Source organism: Xyrauchen texanus, chromosome 34 (genome assembly GCF_025860055.1).
Source record: "Xyrauchen texanus isolate HMW12.3.18 chromosome 34, RBS_HiC_50CHRs, whole genome shotgun sequence".
Lineage (NCBI taxonomy): Eukaryota > Metazoa > Chordata > Actinopteri > Cypriniformes > Catostomidae > Xyrauchen > Xyrauchen texanus.
In genome coordinates this window covers 13,690,253-13,708,736 of record NC_068309.1, presented here as the reverse complement: position 1 = coordinate 13,708,736, position 18,484 = coordinate 13,690,253, and positions in this window count along the sequence as shown.

Genomic DNA, 18,484 nt, shown 5'->3' with positions numbered 1-18,484 from the left:
TGTCCCTACACAGATTTATTACTCTAAAAATACTTTATTACACACAAAACAAAATTATAAACACATTGCAATCGGTACACATGAGTAATTGATTAATTAAAGCATTAGGAGATTGATTTCACTCCGCTGCGGTCTTGACTCCTGAAACCGTAACTGGACCGACTGAACAGCTGTTGCTCTCGCTTCCACATTAGGGTTGTGCTGAAAGACGATGATCTCGGGAATCAACAATGGTCAGAGTGATCGCCAATAGCTGATGCCTTTGACGATGTCAAGATGATATTTGACTCGTTTTCCAATTAATGTATTAAATTATTATTATTATTATTATTAGGCTATTATTATTATTATCAAATTAATATTACAATTAATTTGCCCGTAGAGACACAGACACATGCTTGAAAAAACACTTTATTATATTATCAAGAACAGATGACAGAAAAGCCTTCTATGTGCATGTATGACACGCTGTTTGTATGGAAGATGCGCATGTAAAAGTCTATGATATTCAGGGCACAGTACGTTTATTCGAAATTTTGTAGCATTTCTTAGGGGTCGTTCAGACAGAAAGCATTCTTGTGATCAAAAAAGCAAATGGTTCATTATCGAGGCAGTTTTAAGGTGAAATGTCCATAGCCTGGAGCTAAAAGCAAGTTAAATGTTCTCCTAAACAGGTGATGTCTTTATGATTAATGCTCTATCGATTTTTAAATCAACAAAACCTACCTCCCTAAACCTTAAACCTAACCAATAGTGTATTTAAAAGCAAATGAGGTTTTTAAGTGTTATGCGCTCTAAAGTTTTAAATAAACAGAACTGACATCCCCATTGGCTCCTAAACTGGAATATTAAGGAGCCAAATGGCTGTTTTTAGTCGCCAAATCACAGATTTTCTTGATTTAGATTGCAGTTCAGAAACAATATAGAAAGCCGAAGAAAAGGAAGTTTGCTGATAATAAATTCATAGAAGGTTTAATAAACAGTATATATAGTTGAGAAGATAAGTTTGCATTTCCTTTGGTCTTATAAATGTTCACACCCCTTTCATAATTTATACAAATATAAGAGATAAAAGATTTCTTTTATTTAGCAATGCTCTTCAGATTACAAATATTTACATAAAGTATAGTATGCATATAGTGTGTTGTCTTCTTGAGCATCAATGAATGTTTGCACCTTGTCCTTGTGTAATAGTTGTGTACAAGTCCCTCAATTGTCTGAAGTGTCAAAAGCTGGATCTTATATATACGGTGACTACTTTGAAGATGCTAAAATATAACACAGTTTTGATATATTTGGGATTTTATTTAGTCTCAACATAATTGGCATATTTCCATTTCTATTATTACATATTTTTGACTTTACTATTATTATAAAATGTGCAAATAACAAAATACAAAATTATAATAAAGAATGAGTGTTTTCCAAACTTTTGACCAGTAGTGTGTGTGTAAGTGTGTCTGTCTGTCTCTCTCTCTCGCTCTCTCTCTCTCTCTCTCTCTCTCTCTATCTATCTATCTATCTATCTATCTATCTATCTATCTATCTATCTATCTATCTATCTATCTATCTATCTATCTATCTATCTATCTATCTATCTATCTATCTATCTATCTATCTATCTATATATCTATCTAATTTTAATTGTTTTAAAATATTGCCTTGGTCTTTCTTTACTGTTACCGAATGGTCCAAACACAGAGACTACAAGAGTGCAGACTGAATGAAATCCCAGATGTAGTTTATTGTGCTACTCCAAATCCAATCAATAATTACCAGAAGAAGAAAAACAATGGTACACAATAAGGGAATTGTAATTATAAAGAAGCCAGAAAGACGAATGGGACTCTTATTTTGAAATGACTGCACTGCCAGTTGTGAGCTCAATGATGGCTGATTTGCTGAGAAAGTGAATCTGATTCAAACTGCTAACGTCAGCTCCTGAGTTCAAACCCTCAGATCTTTTCGGGTGATTCATGAAAATGATCCGGTTCAAAATAGTCAATTTGCGAATCACGACTCTCTTGCAATGTGTTTGATGTTGCGTGTGGTGCACCGAGCTTGTCAAAAACAGAACGGTTGAAAAGTGGCGTGAGACACACTGGTGCGTGCTCTAAAAATATATTCAATAACTCACAAGATGATATCTGACGAAACCGCATATGATTGCACACAACCCGACTGTCGCCAATGTCGCAATTAATTATTTTTGGTCGCAAATTTATTTTTGTTGCAGTCTGGAACTTATATTTGCATGTACTGAATTATCAGTAGCCTGCTGGAAATAAAAATATATAAACAGTAACTTACAGAAAACTTATTTGGTCGATGCTGAGCTATCCATTGGAAAGATGTATGGTACATACATTACCCTGACAACAAGGTTCCATCCAATTATGTTGTAGCAATATATTTCGCTCTCATTCCTTCAAGCTTCATTACCTATCCTTCATTACATGTTCATCTTTTTATTGATCGTTTCTCCAGTCTTTTCTAAAACGTACTGTATATGGCTCACTTATCACTGTGTGAGGCTAATGTTGCCGCAGTAACCTTACTGCCAACTCCTCTCCTTACAGGTTCAACCAAAAAAGACAATACTGTCATAATTTACTCACTCTCATATCGTTCCAAATCCATTATTTTCTCCGTGGAACACAACAGGAGACATTAGGCAGAATGTAAGCCTCACCTTTCACTCTCATTGTATGGAAAAAAGATGCAATGAAAGTGAATGGTGACTGAGGATGCCTGTTCCAAACATTCTTCCCAACATCTCCTTCTATAAACTAGAGACCCCGACCTTACAAACCACATCTTCTGTTTCCATCAGCTTCGCTCAAGCGAAACATTTCTGGGTAAGATTAGACACCTTGAGTAAAAGGACATGCTTGAAATATCAGTGCACTTAAAGTGAGCGTCAACTGAATACTGAACAGAACACATTCATTCCTTAATGCATCTGCTCTTGGGTCAACATTATAGTTTGTAGTCTGCTCTCTTTCAGAGGAGATTTAGCTTCTTTGACATGCATCAAAATATTGATTGAAAAACAGTGAACAAACATGAAAATAAACATAATGAACCCTTTGCTCTTCATGCATAAAATCAGTACCACCGCTCCCTATAAGCAAACTACGCAGTCTGCGTAGGGCACCAACTCCCTATGGGGGACCATCTTACCCTAGGAGGGGACCAGAAAGCCCACTGGCTGCACTCACTTTTCGAGGAAGAAAAAGGACAGGTGCTCAAGCCCCCTTTGATGTCTATGTGTGCACGTGCCTGTTTGTAATTTATATTCACCCTTTGGTATATTGAAAGCACTACAACTACACATTATATGATGATTTACCTTGTGAATTTTATATATTTAAAAAAAAAAAAGTACAGTAATTTCAGATCTGTTGATTGCAACACGCTCCAAGAAAGATGAGACAGGCAATTTAAGACTAATAACAATTTGATGAGTTGAAATAACAAGGCGATGTAAAACAGGAGATTTTAAACAGGTGAGGCAATTGTGTCATAGAACTGCATACTGTATAAGGAGCCTCCAAAAACATCCTAGTCCTTCAAGAGCAAGGATGGTTGAAGACTTGTCAAAAAGATGCTTCAGCAAATAATCCAGAACTTTGAGAACAATGTTCCCCAAAGACACATTTTTAGGATTTTGTCATTTCAACCTCTACAATGCACAATAATTAAAAGAGTCCAGGAATCTGCTGTGTATTAAGCAAGACGAAAACCACCTCTGAATGCGCGTGATCTCTGATCCATCAGACATCTTTGATATGTCTTAGATATGTCTCAGATATGTCTTAAAATGCCATTCATCTGTAATGGATGTCATGAACAGGGGCTTGGGATAACTATAGTAAACCTATGTTAGTCAACACCATTCGCCGCTGCATCCACAGACGCAAGTTAAGACTTTACTATACAAAGCAGAAGCCCTACATCAACACTGTCCAGAATTGCTGCCGACTTCTCTGGGCTCAGTCTCATCTTAGATGAAAAGTAGAACAGTGGAACTGTGTTTTTTGGTCCAAAGAGTCCACATTTAAAAAAAAAAAAAAAAGCCAGTGTCTGTATGGGCCACGGGTTGTGTCAGTGCCCATGGCGTGGATAACTCGCACATCTGTGAGAATAACATGAATGCAGACAAATATGTACACATTTTGGAGCAACATATACTGCAATCCAGCACTGTCTTTTCCAGAGATGTCCCAGCATTTTCCAAAAGGACACCTTCAAACTATATACTGCCCAGATTTCAAGTACATGGCGGTATGAGCAGAGAGTGTGGGTGTTAGATTGGCAGGCTTGCAGTCCTGACTTGTCTCCAATTGAGAATGCGTGGTGGATTATGAAGCACAACATACAGCTACGAACACCCTGTACAATTGTGCAGCTAAAGAACCACATAATGGATGAATGGGGGAAGATTCCACTTTCTAAACTTAACAAACTTGTGTCTTCAGTGCCCAAATTCTTAATAAGTGTTATTAAAACAAATAGTGATGTTTCACACTGGTAAACACTCGACTCTCCGAACTTTTTTGGAGCATGTTGGAATCATCATGATTTGAAATGACTGTACATTTAAAAAACAAAACAATGAAGTTCACAGGTTTAAACATCATATAATGTGAAGTTGTAGTGTTTTCAATATAGCAAAGGGTTAATTTAAAAATCACACATTTGTTTGTTTTTAGTAGCATTTTTCATACTGTCTCAACTTTTTTGGAATATTGGTTGTAACCCCCCCCCATACTAGGCTCTGAAAGAACAACCCCACTGACCAGAGCCGGATTATCCATAAGGGCACTTGGGCCAGTGTCCAGGGGCACCAACCATTCACAACCACTAGGGGGGCACCACATGACACAAGCTTTAAAAATATTTTTCGTAAATTGTTATATTATTAACTTGAAATTCTTGAAAGACCATACATAACTTGTTTATGAACACTAATTTAACAATAATAATAATAATAATAATAATAAATTATAAATAAATGAAGATTACATGACCACTATCACTCCCCCTCCCCAATCTGTCAGAGTTGAGTTGGTCCACAACAAGTACAGCGCAAATGTGTCATTTTTTAACGGCTACAGAAAATGAATCAAAATCCAAAATGGACAGACGGCAATTGAGTGGTTTCGCAAAAAGAAGATTAAAGAAAGAGAAGGACGCTAGACGTTTAGCTACAATAAAAAATGTTCCAGGGATCGACAATTTTTTTGTTAGATCACTAGTTTTTTGGGAGAACGCAGCGCTAAGTCTGACACCGCCGGCTCTACTAGCGGGGGAGATGCAGCAGCTGCTAATGTTAGTCAGGGCGTCGGCGATGACCGCCAGGTGAATGAGGATATTCTCATCGCGCGCGCGATCGAACTGTGTGTGTGTGAGAGAGACACTGATCTATTATAGAATGTCATTATATAGATCAGTGGAGAGAGAGAGCGAGAGAGAGAGGCGCGGGCGCGATCGAACTGTGTGTGTGCGTGTGTGTGAGAGACAGAGAGCCGTGGTCGCGATCGAACTGTGTGTGTGTGTGTGTGTGTGTGACGTGAGAGAGAGAGAGCCGTGGGCGCGATCAAACATAAAAACATACTCCGTCATTTTGTTCATACAGGACATCATTCAAACTGCAAAGTGTTTACTTATATTCGTGTACACTCGCAATAAAACACAACAAAGTGCTTTTGTCACACTCTAAACTCTTGTCAAACTGTAACCTACAACTGTCACCCAACAAAACACACACACACACAAATCTGTTTATTTTTAAGTTACACATTCTACATTGATTAAAAATCAAATGTGTTTTAATGGTAGTATTAATAAATTGAGACATTTGTATATAGTGCTCACTGCTCATATGCCTACATGTATGTAGTTGGACAAGTTAGGAAATTACATTTGAGAAATCACCTTGATTATGTCTTGTCTGATTGGGGGGCTTTTGAGGTATAGTGCCCAGGGGCACCACACTGTCTTGGCCCTGCCACTGACTGAATGTCAATAAAATCCTGACAGAACTTTTTTTAACCGTAAAGGATTAAATGCAATATAAAGTGGTATTTGAATTAACATTTAAATGACAGACGGGTAGGTTATTCTAAAAGTATGGGATCGTTTGTGAAGTATCATAGACAGGAACTCAGAAAAGTCATGACCTATTGAAGAATACATTGAGGATGTTTATTCACACCTACAGTTCCTGACTTTGTTTCAATATGTCTGTCTTCTACCTTTTCATTCATATAATTTCTAATTTCAGTATTTGTCCTCTGCAATCTCTTGGAGTGCTGAGATTTACTTTATGGAGTATAGGCAGTTATGAAAAATGGGCACAAATGAGAGGGAGAAATGTAAACACATCTGATGACCTGAGTTGGGTACAGTTGCAGGACACGATGCAGCAAACTTAGGAAAAATACTAAAAGTCATCTTTCTTTGGGGGTTCCTGTAGCCCAACTGGTAGAGCATGGCACTAGCAATGCCAAGATCATAGGTTTGATTCAAGGAACACACACACAACTGATAACATTTATACCTTGAATGCACTGTAAGTCGCTTTGGATAAAAGCTTCTGCCAAATGCATAAATGTAAATATGAGTGAGTTATTGTTAATATAAATGTATCCATATTTAATATTTTTCCACAAATGAAAGTTTAAACTGTCCACCATGGTTGTTGACAGGACTCTTTGCACTGTCACATCTACAGTTACATACACAAGGACTCTGAAATGCTGTTTTAAAACGAACGGCATTAGCTTCAAATGAACATGTGGATAGACAAATAATTAAACATTCATTGCATTGAATCTAGCCTATTTAGCTCAATCTGCTTTGATGAAGGCAAGTAACCTGTTAATGAATCTTTTCCCTTGTAAAACACAATCATTTCATGATATTGCCTCTCCTTGCAGTCAAATTCATTACTGTATGCTTTGAATGCACAGTACTCTTTATATAATTATGTATTCTGACGGAGATGATACACAATATCATCTATGATATTGTATATGATATCTATATGAAGACACAATAGCGGAATCGCGCCATTTTTCACGTGTTTAAACCATAGACTGTAAAAAAAGATGGACGACGCCCCTTCGCTCTTTTCCATTGGTGAGAACTGAAGCCGCCAGTGTCCCGATATAGCGCTGACATCTTGGGACTTGAGTCTGCGCAGTTGCGATTTCGGGACCAGACCTGTGCAGTAGTGAAGTAAAGCCGCGAAATCAAAGCCCCGCCCTCACTCTCGCTGAATCAATCGCAAGCACACGCCCCTGCACTTTTGACTTTTGACTTATGACAGTGTGAAATAATTAATTATAGAACTTTAGATATTAAATTTAAAGCTCCAATCTCCTCAGTCCTCCGAAGATCCCGAAAAAAAGTCAGTTGGTGCTTCAGTGACTACTTCGCTCAGAGAACCTGTCAATCACAGCTGTCAATCATGATGTCACAGCACCGTTTTAAAACTAAAAACAAACTTATTTTGAAAACAAACACTTGAAATTACATCAACGTGATAGAGACTACAGTAAATGACAGAAACTATCTTTGGAAAAAAGATATGTGAAGTGTAATTTAATTGTTTATTTGGTCTCACGTATCGTTGAATAACATGGGGAGGCGGGGTTTATGACCGGACCAGTCACCGGGGGGGCGGCGATCGAGACGTTTTGGCTTCACTTTTGAGGGCTTGTGCAGCATACTTGGCTTAAACCATACACTTGGTATAATTTTAATACCAACAGTGTTGGTTTTCTGTTTCAGAACAAACTTTCTTCTGTTTTTCATTCAGAATAATAAGCAGCATTGGTGGGATAGTTAAAAAATAACTCATCATCTTGATACCGACTGTGAGGAATGTGTTTACAGCAGCTCTACAAGACGGCAAACACTTTACTTAAAGCGCTGATTGAGTGGACTAACCGTTTTAACCGATAGGCGGCAGCAGCGCACCGCTGAAAATAGCCATGTTTGGTCTTCCAGAACCGTATGTTGTGTTGATGAGACGTGAAAGGAAACCTACCGAGAACAGCAAGGCAGACACAAGATGACCATCTGGCGACGGGTTTTGTCCTCGGGCAGCAAGTAGCCTGAGTGCAAACTTACTCTTACCTGAATCACAAAGGAAATCATCCAGGTATGATAAAGAAGGGCTGTGATTTGTGCAAAAGATATTGAGAATACATGCAACCAGTAGGCTTTGTGGCTCCACCGGAGAAGGTCTGAATTTAACTAAAGAATTTAACTAAAGTAATCGAAATGGCATAGCAGCTCTCTCTCTCTCTCTCTCTCTCTCTCTCTCTCTCTCTCTCTCTCTCTCTCTCTCTCTCTCTCTCTCTCTCTCTCTACACACACACACACACACACACACACACACACACACACACACTCTTGCCAATGGCTCCACATTGAAATTGCCTCCAGTATTGTTTCCATGGATACCGCAATGATGTTGGTACATTATCTGTTAGCATTAGAAGGCAACTTTTATTTTCTTATGGTAGTAAAAAAGGGGAAACTATATTACAGTACTGTTACAATTGCTTATTGAGACCCATGTTATGAGGACACAGACAAGGGGTATCAGAATTCTGCTGCGTCTGTCTGTAATAAAGTATGCGAAAGGCTGTAATCTACATTCAATATCGTAATCCAGGGGTTGGCGTGCCGGCACAGCCATTGACTAGGAAATTAAAAAAATGGCACTCCATGTAAAAAAGGTTGCTGACCTCTGCTGTAATCTGTTCCCAAAAACCAAGAGCAGATATGGAGTATGGGTTGGACACAGGTTTATTTTGTAGCATCTAGCAGATTTTCCTGCTGTATTTAAAGGCAGAACAAAGAAACTCAAACCTCATTTCCACCTGGTATTAAGATGCGTTTCGGGTGAACCCGAATCAGCGCTAAATACAGATCTAAGCAGGGTCTAAACTGTTTTGTGATCGGATCACAAAAAACACATACGAATGTGGTGAAAAACCCATGTGACCACATCAAATTTGAGCACCTGAAGCTCCTTTAATACAGGTAATCCACTAAAATAATGGATAATTCTGCTTGGCTCAGATTAAATTTCAACTGAATCTGGGAGAAACAGATTTTTTCATGAAGTAACACAGTGACATAGTGATTGATGTACTGTATGTTGTCATGAAACAGAGACCATCCCCTCCAAATACGAACACAAATGGTCACAGGAGATGCATTTAAGTGGCCAGGTGTAAATAACGATGGGTCTCACCTGACCACATGTGATCAAATCCCCAGACATGCATCATAATACCAGGTGGAATATAGTGTTATGTCCTGTGATAGACACAACATGTGTTTGTGTGTAGCCTATATGTGTAAGTTATGCACATATTATATTAAATATTGATATGTTGGTGACTTTTTTTGGCCTAAAGGCAGATTTTCGAACACTGGAGTCATTGATCACAGAAAAGAGAGAATTGAACTTCTGTGGAGAGCATGTCATCAAATATGATATAAAAGTATATTTTTTTTTATTTATGTTGTGCAAAAAAACAAGTCAGATACAATTGTCCAAAATGTATTTTTTTCTTCTTTTAAAAAACCAAAACAAACAAAAAACATTTTGAAATATTTTGAAAAAACATTTTTGTAGGTTACTATTTCCTGATATACTTGTTCTTTCCTTTAATAAAACACACACACACACACACACACACACACACATGTTGTGTTTCCATGTTTTATGGGGACTTTCCATAGACATAATGGTTTTTATACTGTACAAACTTTATATTCTATCCCCTAAACCTAACCCTACCCCTAAACCTAACCCTCACAGAAAACTTTCTGCATTTTTACATTTTCAAAAAACATAATTTAGTATGATTTATAAGCTGTTTTCCTCATGGGGACCGACAAAATGTCCCCACAAGGTCAAAAATTTCGGGTTTTACTATCCTTATGGGGACATTTGGTCCCCACAAAGTGATAAATACACGCACACACACACACACACACACACACACACACACACACACACACACACTATTTTAGAGTGCCATTTAGAGGAATATACAGTGGGTAGGAATATACAATGGGTGAGGGTAAATGGGATTTGAACATGACCCAGGTCAGGCTCCTGCCAACCTCTTAAGTGCATTGTACTGTTTTTGGGTAAACAAGATTAAAGAAATTGCAGCTGGAGCTGATTATCATCTGCATGTGCTCCTCAGTAATGGAACATATGTTTTTACACAACAATTGCACTCTCTTAGATTCATTATTAGAGATGCTTGGATGTTTTTTTTAGTTTTCCTGCTTTGTATGTGTGTGCCTGTGTGCAGGGTTGGGAGGGTTACTTTTTTAATGTTTTCCACTACAGATTACAGAATACATGCTGTAAAATGTAATTTGTAACGTATTCCATTAGATTACTCAAGGCCAGTAACGTATTCTAAATAATTTGTATTACTTCTTCAGCACTGGTAGATTTTTTCACTTGTTTTGACTATAAAAACTAAAAAGCCAGTACATTAAGACAAAGTACATTCTCTGAAAAACCTAAATATCTTATGCAGTGTTGTTTCTAAAGCAAGATAAATCAAACTGATCTTGTTTTAAGGATTTTTTAGATATTTTTACAGCAAAACAATACAAAAATTATCAAGAATCATTTTTGCTGTATTATCAGCAAAATAAGGTCTTACTAGAAAAATTAAATTATGATCCAACGTGAATTTTCTTGATAAAATAAATATTATCGTGACTGGTAACATGTGCATGTAAAATGGCTAGAAATAGCATTTTAGCTTAGTGTAAAGCTGACAATTCACACAAGGTTTATTTCTGTTTCTTGTGTTCGAATCTTCAAACGTACTTCTCTGTCTGCTCGTATGAATGAACACATAGTGTTTCAGCGCTGTTCAAATGCACTTTGGATCGCATCATTTATATGTTTAAATTTTTTCCATCTAAAAGGACTAAATATTGAATTAAACAAATGACAATAAAATGCAAATTAATCTCTTTAGTAATCAAAATACTATTAGAATGTAACTGTATTCTAAATACCAATGATTTAAATTGTAACTGTAGTGGAATACAGTTACTTATATTTTGTATTTTAAATACGTAATCCCATTACATGTATTTCGTTACTCCCCAACCCTGCCTGTGTGTGTGTGCGCATGTTTAGTGGTCTGTTACCCTGGAACACGAACAAGTCAGGATCTATGTCTACATGTCTCACACATATCATCGATCGCTGCAGTAACATCAGGGTGAGGTTGTTTTGCCGTGCTTGATAGGATGCAGCCAGATTACGGTTCTGGTTAATTAACCTTCCATCTTCCTTATTAATGTATTGCTCAGTTTGAGGGGGAAAGTTAGAAGTAGAATATCTTGCAATAATTATCTATCTGTCTGTCTGTCTGTCTGTCTGTCTGTCTGTCTGTCTGTCTGTCTCTATCTACCTATTGTTCTGTTGTTACACTCACATAGCACTTTAGGAACTCCTTTATACCTACTTATTCATGCGATTATCTAATCAGCCAATCATGTGGCAGCAGTGCAGTGCATATAATCATTCAGAAATGGGTCAGGAACTTCTGTTAATGTTCTCATCAACCATCAGAATGGGGTAAAAATTTAATATGAGTGATTTTGACCTTGGCATGATTGTTGGTGCAACAGGTTGGTTTGAGTATATCTGTAACTGCTGATCTGCTGGTGTGAAGTCTATAGAGTTTACCCAGAATGGTGCCAAAAACAAAAAAGTAAGCGACAGTTCTGAGAACAGAAATGCATTGTTTATGAGAGAGGTCAACAGAGAATGGCCAGACTGTTTCAAGCTTACAGAAAGACAACAGTAACTCGGATAACACTTCTGTACAATTGTAGTTAGCAGAATAGCATCTCAGAATGCACAACAGGTCAAACCTTGAGGCGGATGGGCTACAACAGCAGAAGACAATGACGTGGCACTTTATTAGGACCATAGTGTTTCTAATTAAGTGCTCAGTGGGTCTATGTCTAGTATTGGTGATAAGCCAGGATTGGACCATGCCAAATAAACCTATTAAGAGTGCTGAATGTAATAATTGTCCATACAGATTTGGAAGCACTTTGGCTCCTTTGTAACTGGCTGTTGAATATACTGGATGCTTGGAATTACTAACCTTGAAGCACTTTTGGGATCATTGTGTGCTGGTAAACACTTAGAATGACCATGGTCTCTTAGCAACCTGGCTAAGGTTGTTTGCATGCATTACACTGTGGTCTTAAATGAGTGAGTTGCATCAGTTGTCAAAAACATATTTAGACTCACAGAGGCCAGGCATTTTCTTTCACAAAAACAGTATGTATCTCTTTATTGGCCACTTTATTGAGTGTTATTGAGGTAAAGTTATCTTTTTCCCATCAAATGACCTACTTTCAGTATTTCAAAGGAGCAAAACTAACGATTATACCTCCAAGAGCAAAATAAAACATTCAAGTATCATCTTTTCTTGAGAAACACCTAAAAGGATTTTCTATAATTTTTATATGTATGTATCAAAGAGACAAATATGTAACTCTATCCCTGTGATGTTAACTCGCCTTCAAAAAACACAAAAAAGCACCGAGATCAAAAAGCACAATTTTATGTCTCTTGCTCTATCCTTGGAACGGTTGGAACTCAGGACTTGCACCGGCCTACTCTCACTTTATTATACTGTCTGAGAGAGTAGTCAGTCCTGTGTAGGACTCTGACTTCTGATCAGCTGTCTCACAGTGTAAATGAGTTAATGTATTCTGCCCCTCAGGATGCCTTGAAGGAGGTTTGCTAAATGGAATTTAGTGTATGGCAAGTAAAGGCATTGATGGGCTGTGCTTATTTTACAGAGCTGTACTCTGTACTATTGGAACATGCTCTGTTGGAGATCTACAAAGCTTAAGACTTCTTTAGGAATTTTATACGGGTAGATTTTGCCAAAATGTAGAGTGGTTGAACTTCGCTTTCCTTGGAAACAGCAGGGGCTGAACCTCCTACGTAAACTGGAAAATATGCTGTTATCAAATAAAACCTGTTCACAATTCATAACACACATAAAATCATAGACACACATGCAAACTCAGTTGTTAAGCCTTAAACTTTGAACAGTGCAGTGGGATAAAAATAAATGTATATGTATCTCATATTCACAAAATGCCATAATGTTTAACACAACCAGCATTGAAATAGTTCTTTCTGCCTCCTTTATCTTCTCGCTGTTCTTTTCTGCAGTCTTTTGGTGCAACCAAGATCTGATGAATTGCCGTGTCTATAAAAAAATGAAAGTATTAAAGTCCCTGAAAGCAGGCAAACAGGCTTCCAGGTTCATGATTTTCCTGCGATACAGCACACAGCCCTGGTCAGTTGTTTGCTGTCAAAATTGTTTATCTGTGTCTTTTGTAGCAATAAGAAAAGAGGAACCACTGCTATCAAAGAGGTGTTTCTGCACATTTGGTGAGCCCTTTCTCTCTTTCTAACTCTCTAACACAAATATAATCTATTTCTCATTCTTGCCAGGCTAATTGGGTTCCGATAGCTCTGAACATAAACCACTTCACCCAAAACCAACTTGCAGACTAACAGCAATTCATTGCAATTTAGAGAAGGATTGCCAGCCAGCATCCAGAAGAGTGTTTTTGAGTCCGTTTCTTTGTGTGTTTTAGTGTGGATGAAGTTCATCCAAATAGATGAAAGTGGCTTAAATTTGATATTAAATGTGCCCCCACTAATGTGACTGATATAGGGAAGATTTCGGTTGATATAAAGTAGATTGGGAGTCGATTTCAGAGCATTAAAGTGCAATGGAAAGATTGGGCATGTTAATTTTCTATAACTACTTAGTGATTCTCTTTGTCTCCACTTTTCATGAAAGCCAGAGGGAGAGGTAGTAAAGAGGAGTACAGGGAGCCGACACAAAACTGTGAAAAGAGTGCTCCCATCGAAACAAATTCATTATTTGATTTTTAACTTGCTCCTTGCAGCCTAACTGCTCATCAATATGATTTCACCAGATTTCACCAGATTATTTCTAAACAAAAGCCAAATTTGTATTCTGTCTGCACTAATTACACATTTTAATGCCCCAATTATAAAGTGGCACAAAAAAGTATTTAGGCACTCAATCCACTTTAAATTTTTTTTATGAATTTCATTGCAATACATAAATAAATAACAAATGATACTACAAACTAAATATGCTACACATTTCATTATGTTACCTTCAAGTCCTTCTGGGGGGTTTCGTGTGATATGAGCGCGAAGCAGTTCGGGTCCTTGAATAAAGTATAACGTGTAAGTAAGGGCAGCCGGTGGACTTTCTGGTGCCCTCCTAAGGTAAGATGGTGCTCCCTAGGGAGTTGGTGCCCTACGCAGATTGCGTAGCCTGCTTATAGGGAGGGGCGGTACTGGATGCTAATCTTGTAAAATATGATAATTCCCAATGTGGTATTTTGTTATCTAATGCAATGACATTTATATATTTTTAGGTGTGGCTTAAAGCTGCACTATGTAATATTTTTTGGGATAAAAATTAACAAATAGCCATTATTGATTGAGTACATAAACAATCACTGTTCAAAACAATGTCTTTTCCTTACCCCGATTCACTATGGTTAGCCTATACATTTTTATTTTGAGCTGTCTGGTTCGATTTGGCATGAAATTGCTGGCTTATGACATTCATCCTTGCGTCATTACATCATGTCCGGACACATGCATGTTTCGTACGATTCACACAGTTCAGGACAACATCATTGCAGTCTAGATGGAGGTTTATCTGTTATCTTTGTGGCAAAGTTGTTTACCTGCTATAATACTTGGATAGGTTTTCTGGTAGGTTTGTTAATATGTATGACATTTACTTCTTGTAAATGTTGTATTGATGTTGTATTGCATATTTAAGTATATTATTTTTTATGTTTAATAAAGTATATTTTATCCCCATCATTATTGAATCCTCATTTTAAGTTTTTAGTTTACGGTGTTATTGTAGGCCCTGCGATGGACTGGCGACCTGTCCAGGGTGTCCCCCGCCTTTCGCCCAATGTTAGCTGGGATAGGCTCCAGCCCCCCGCGACCCTGTACACAGGATAAGCGGTTGACGATGGATGGATGGATGGATGGTGTTATTGTATGCATTGCATAGACATGGTATTGTAGTAACTGAGGCTGGAATATATATAGTATAAAATAATTAATTCTTCTACCGAACTCCTATCAGCCATATCACCAGTTTAACCTCTTAAATAGAAATTTGTTCAAACATTAATAGTAGATAAAACACTTGAATAATCATATTAAGATATACTGGTGGTGGTTGTGGAGAGTCCCCTGTTCTCTTTTTAAAAGTGCTTTGAGTGTAGTGACAGAAAAGCGATTGAAGTGTAAAAATCATTCAAACATGTAAATGAGTGTTGTTCATCTTCATCAATGCAAGTCATATTTCCGTTTAAAATGTTTAATTGTATTACAGAATATCAATAGATGCTTGCAAATTGCTTGCAATTTTAAGTTCAACCACAGATGTCGCTTGAGAGCACATAGTTACATAGTGCAGCTTTAAGTTTCCAAATACTTTTCTTAGGGCCACTTTAGAGGTAAAAACACGAACCAGAATTTCTGTTTATTTTTTGTCTTTACCACAGGCCTGCAGCTTTACAAAGTACGTAATGTAAATAAATACTGTCTTTTAAAAGATATGTGGAGGCAGGGGCATGGTCGAGCTCAGATTTGTAAACGAAGAGTGAGGTCAGGAGAGGGGAATGGCAAGGACTCACACCTGCACTTAATTCCTCTAACAGCTGTTCTGGGCTCAGATAAAGGGGAGATGAGAGCCTCAGAGGAGGAGAGAGACCCCGCTGAAAAGCGAGGAACAAAAAGAAATAACCACTGTGCATGGTTTTGTTAAGCTCTCTCCCACTTTTTCGTTCCTGTGCTACCAGGGAAGTGCTACAAGGTAGTTCACCCAAAAATGTATACTGACCCTCATGCCATCTCAGATGTGAATCACTTTCTTTATTCTGCAGAACACAAAGATTATTAGAAGAATACCTCTGTGAGTCCATACAATGCAAGTGAATGGTGACCAGAACTTTGTATATCCAAAAATCAGCTGTAAAGTAAACCAGAAGACCAGTGGTTAAATCCACGTCTTCAGAATTGATATTATAGGTGTGCGTGAGAAACAGATCAATATTTCGTATGGTTTTTTTTTACCATAAAGCACCACTTTCACATTCTTCTTTTGTTTTTGCATATGGACACCTACTGGTCAAAGGTGGAGATTTATAGAAAACATTTATTTAAATATTGATCTTTTTCTCACCCACACGGATCATATCACTTCTGAAGATATGGACTTAACAGGAGTTTTATGGATTGCTTTTATTCTGCCTTTGTGATTTTAAGATGAGAATGGTTCTGGTCACCATTCACTTACATTATATGGACCTACAGAGCTGAGATATATAAGAAAGGTATATGCAGAACACAAGAAATTCATGGCATGAGGATGAGTAAATGATCATTTAAATTTTGGGATAAACTATCCCTTTAACTCATGTAGAGCTCAGCCTCACAATCAGCTTATTTTAAGCTAATAATACTTTTCTTTATGGCCATGTGATGTTATTAAAAGGAGCTTTGGGAATATGCCAGCAAATAATAACATTTGTGATTTTTGTGTGAAGATGTGATGTTTGGTATCTTAAAAATGTATTTTTTGGGAAAAGCCAGATAACTCTTTTGGTAATGTTTTTGGAAGTGACTGAGTGTCCTCCAGGCTCAGTGGCAAAGACTGCATTCTAGACGTCGGCCAGCTCCTTTCTTCAGCCCAGCAATATAGCAAAATGTCAGTGTGGCAGCGGGGGCGTGGTCAAGCGCTCGTCCGGGAGAGGAAAGCGGTAAGGGCGCTTACACCTGAGCTAAATTATGCCTAACACCTGTCTCTAATTCCAGTGAGCACGAGGAGAGCGGCATAAAAACAGACACAGAGCCTCCAGTAAAAAGAGACCCCGACAAGCCAACTCAGTGCGCTTGTATTGTATTGTGTTTATGAGCTATTGTAAGAAAGACTGCAATTAAAGCCTTACCTTTGGTTGAAGACTCGTTTCATGTCCTCCTTCCCGTAAGGGTCGTTACACTGGTGCCGAAAGTTGAGCTTCCCCGGACAGGAGGGGGATTAGGCGGGCTGCCCACTGTTCGAGTGGCCAGCCCCAGATTTCTGCCGTGCGCTCGAACAAATCGAGGAAGGCCTCAGGATCATCTGCTGCCCCCATCTTCTGTAACGTGGGTGGGGGCAGCGTAGCGCGGGTGTCCGGGGTCGCGGTTGTGGCCGATGCGGTCTCCTGGCTGAGGAGGCTCCGGATGGCATGCCGGTCCTCTGCCTGAGCCCGCATGACTTCAAAAAACCGGCGATCTTGGTCCTGCCGGAGCTCAAGCAGGGATTGCTGGTGGCTTTGATGTAGCGTCGCGAGGGACTGGAGGACCTCCGCCAGCTGGGAGGACTCTATGGGGCGACCTTTCTCCATGCTTGGAATTTTTTTAATTTTTTAATTTTTTTTAAATTCCCGGGTTTCGGCACCAGTGTAACGACCCTTACGGGAAGGAGGACATGAAACGAGTCTTCAACCAAAGGTAAGGCTTTAATTGCCGTCTTTCTTACAATAGCTCAACACAATACAATACAACACAATACAATACAAGCGCACTGAGTTGGCTTGTCGGGGTCTCTTTTTACTGGAGGCTCTGTGTCTGTTTTTATGCCGCTCTCCTTGTGCTCACTGGAATTAGAGACAGGTGTTAGGCATAATTTAGCTCAGGTGTAAGCGCCCTTACCGCTTTCCTCTCCCGGACGGGCGCTTGACCACTCCCCCGCTGCCACAGTCAGCATCCTCATTTTGAGTCATGATTGTTCCAGGATGATTTGTTTTTTTTTAACCATATTGAAGTCCATGTGTGCTGGGCACTTGTTGGCGGCATTCCCTTCACTATCCGCTCCATCATCCATACATTTTTTTATTTTATTAAAACTGTATTTTTGTAATGAAATTCACATACAGACAGTTTATATTTGTCTAAAATGTCATGCATTTAAGGACAATCCTTTAGATCCAATATATTTCATGAGAAACAATTTCAGTTAAGTGTGTCCAAACTTTTGGCTGGCAGTGTAGTCCCTGTCCATAATCAGAAAATTGGAATTTGTTTATGTGCCTTGGATGCATTTTACTGTAAAAAATATTTCCGCCCCGAAAAACAAAAAACAATTCTGCCATCTGCTGCATTAAATCATGTCATTGATGTTTTATAGTTTGTTTCTACTCTAAATGTATGTATATCGAAATGTAATGGGGACATTTTCTTGAGGAGAAGCTTGTTAAAACAGCAAGTTTAGCTGTTTGATGACAGCTGGCCAATATCAGACTGCTCACCTTGTTTAGG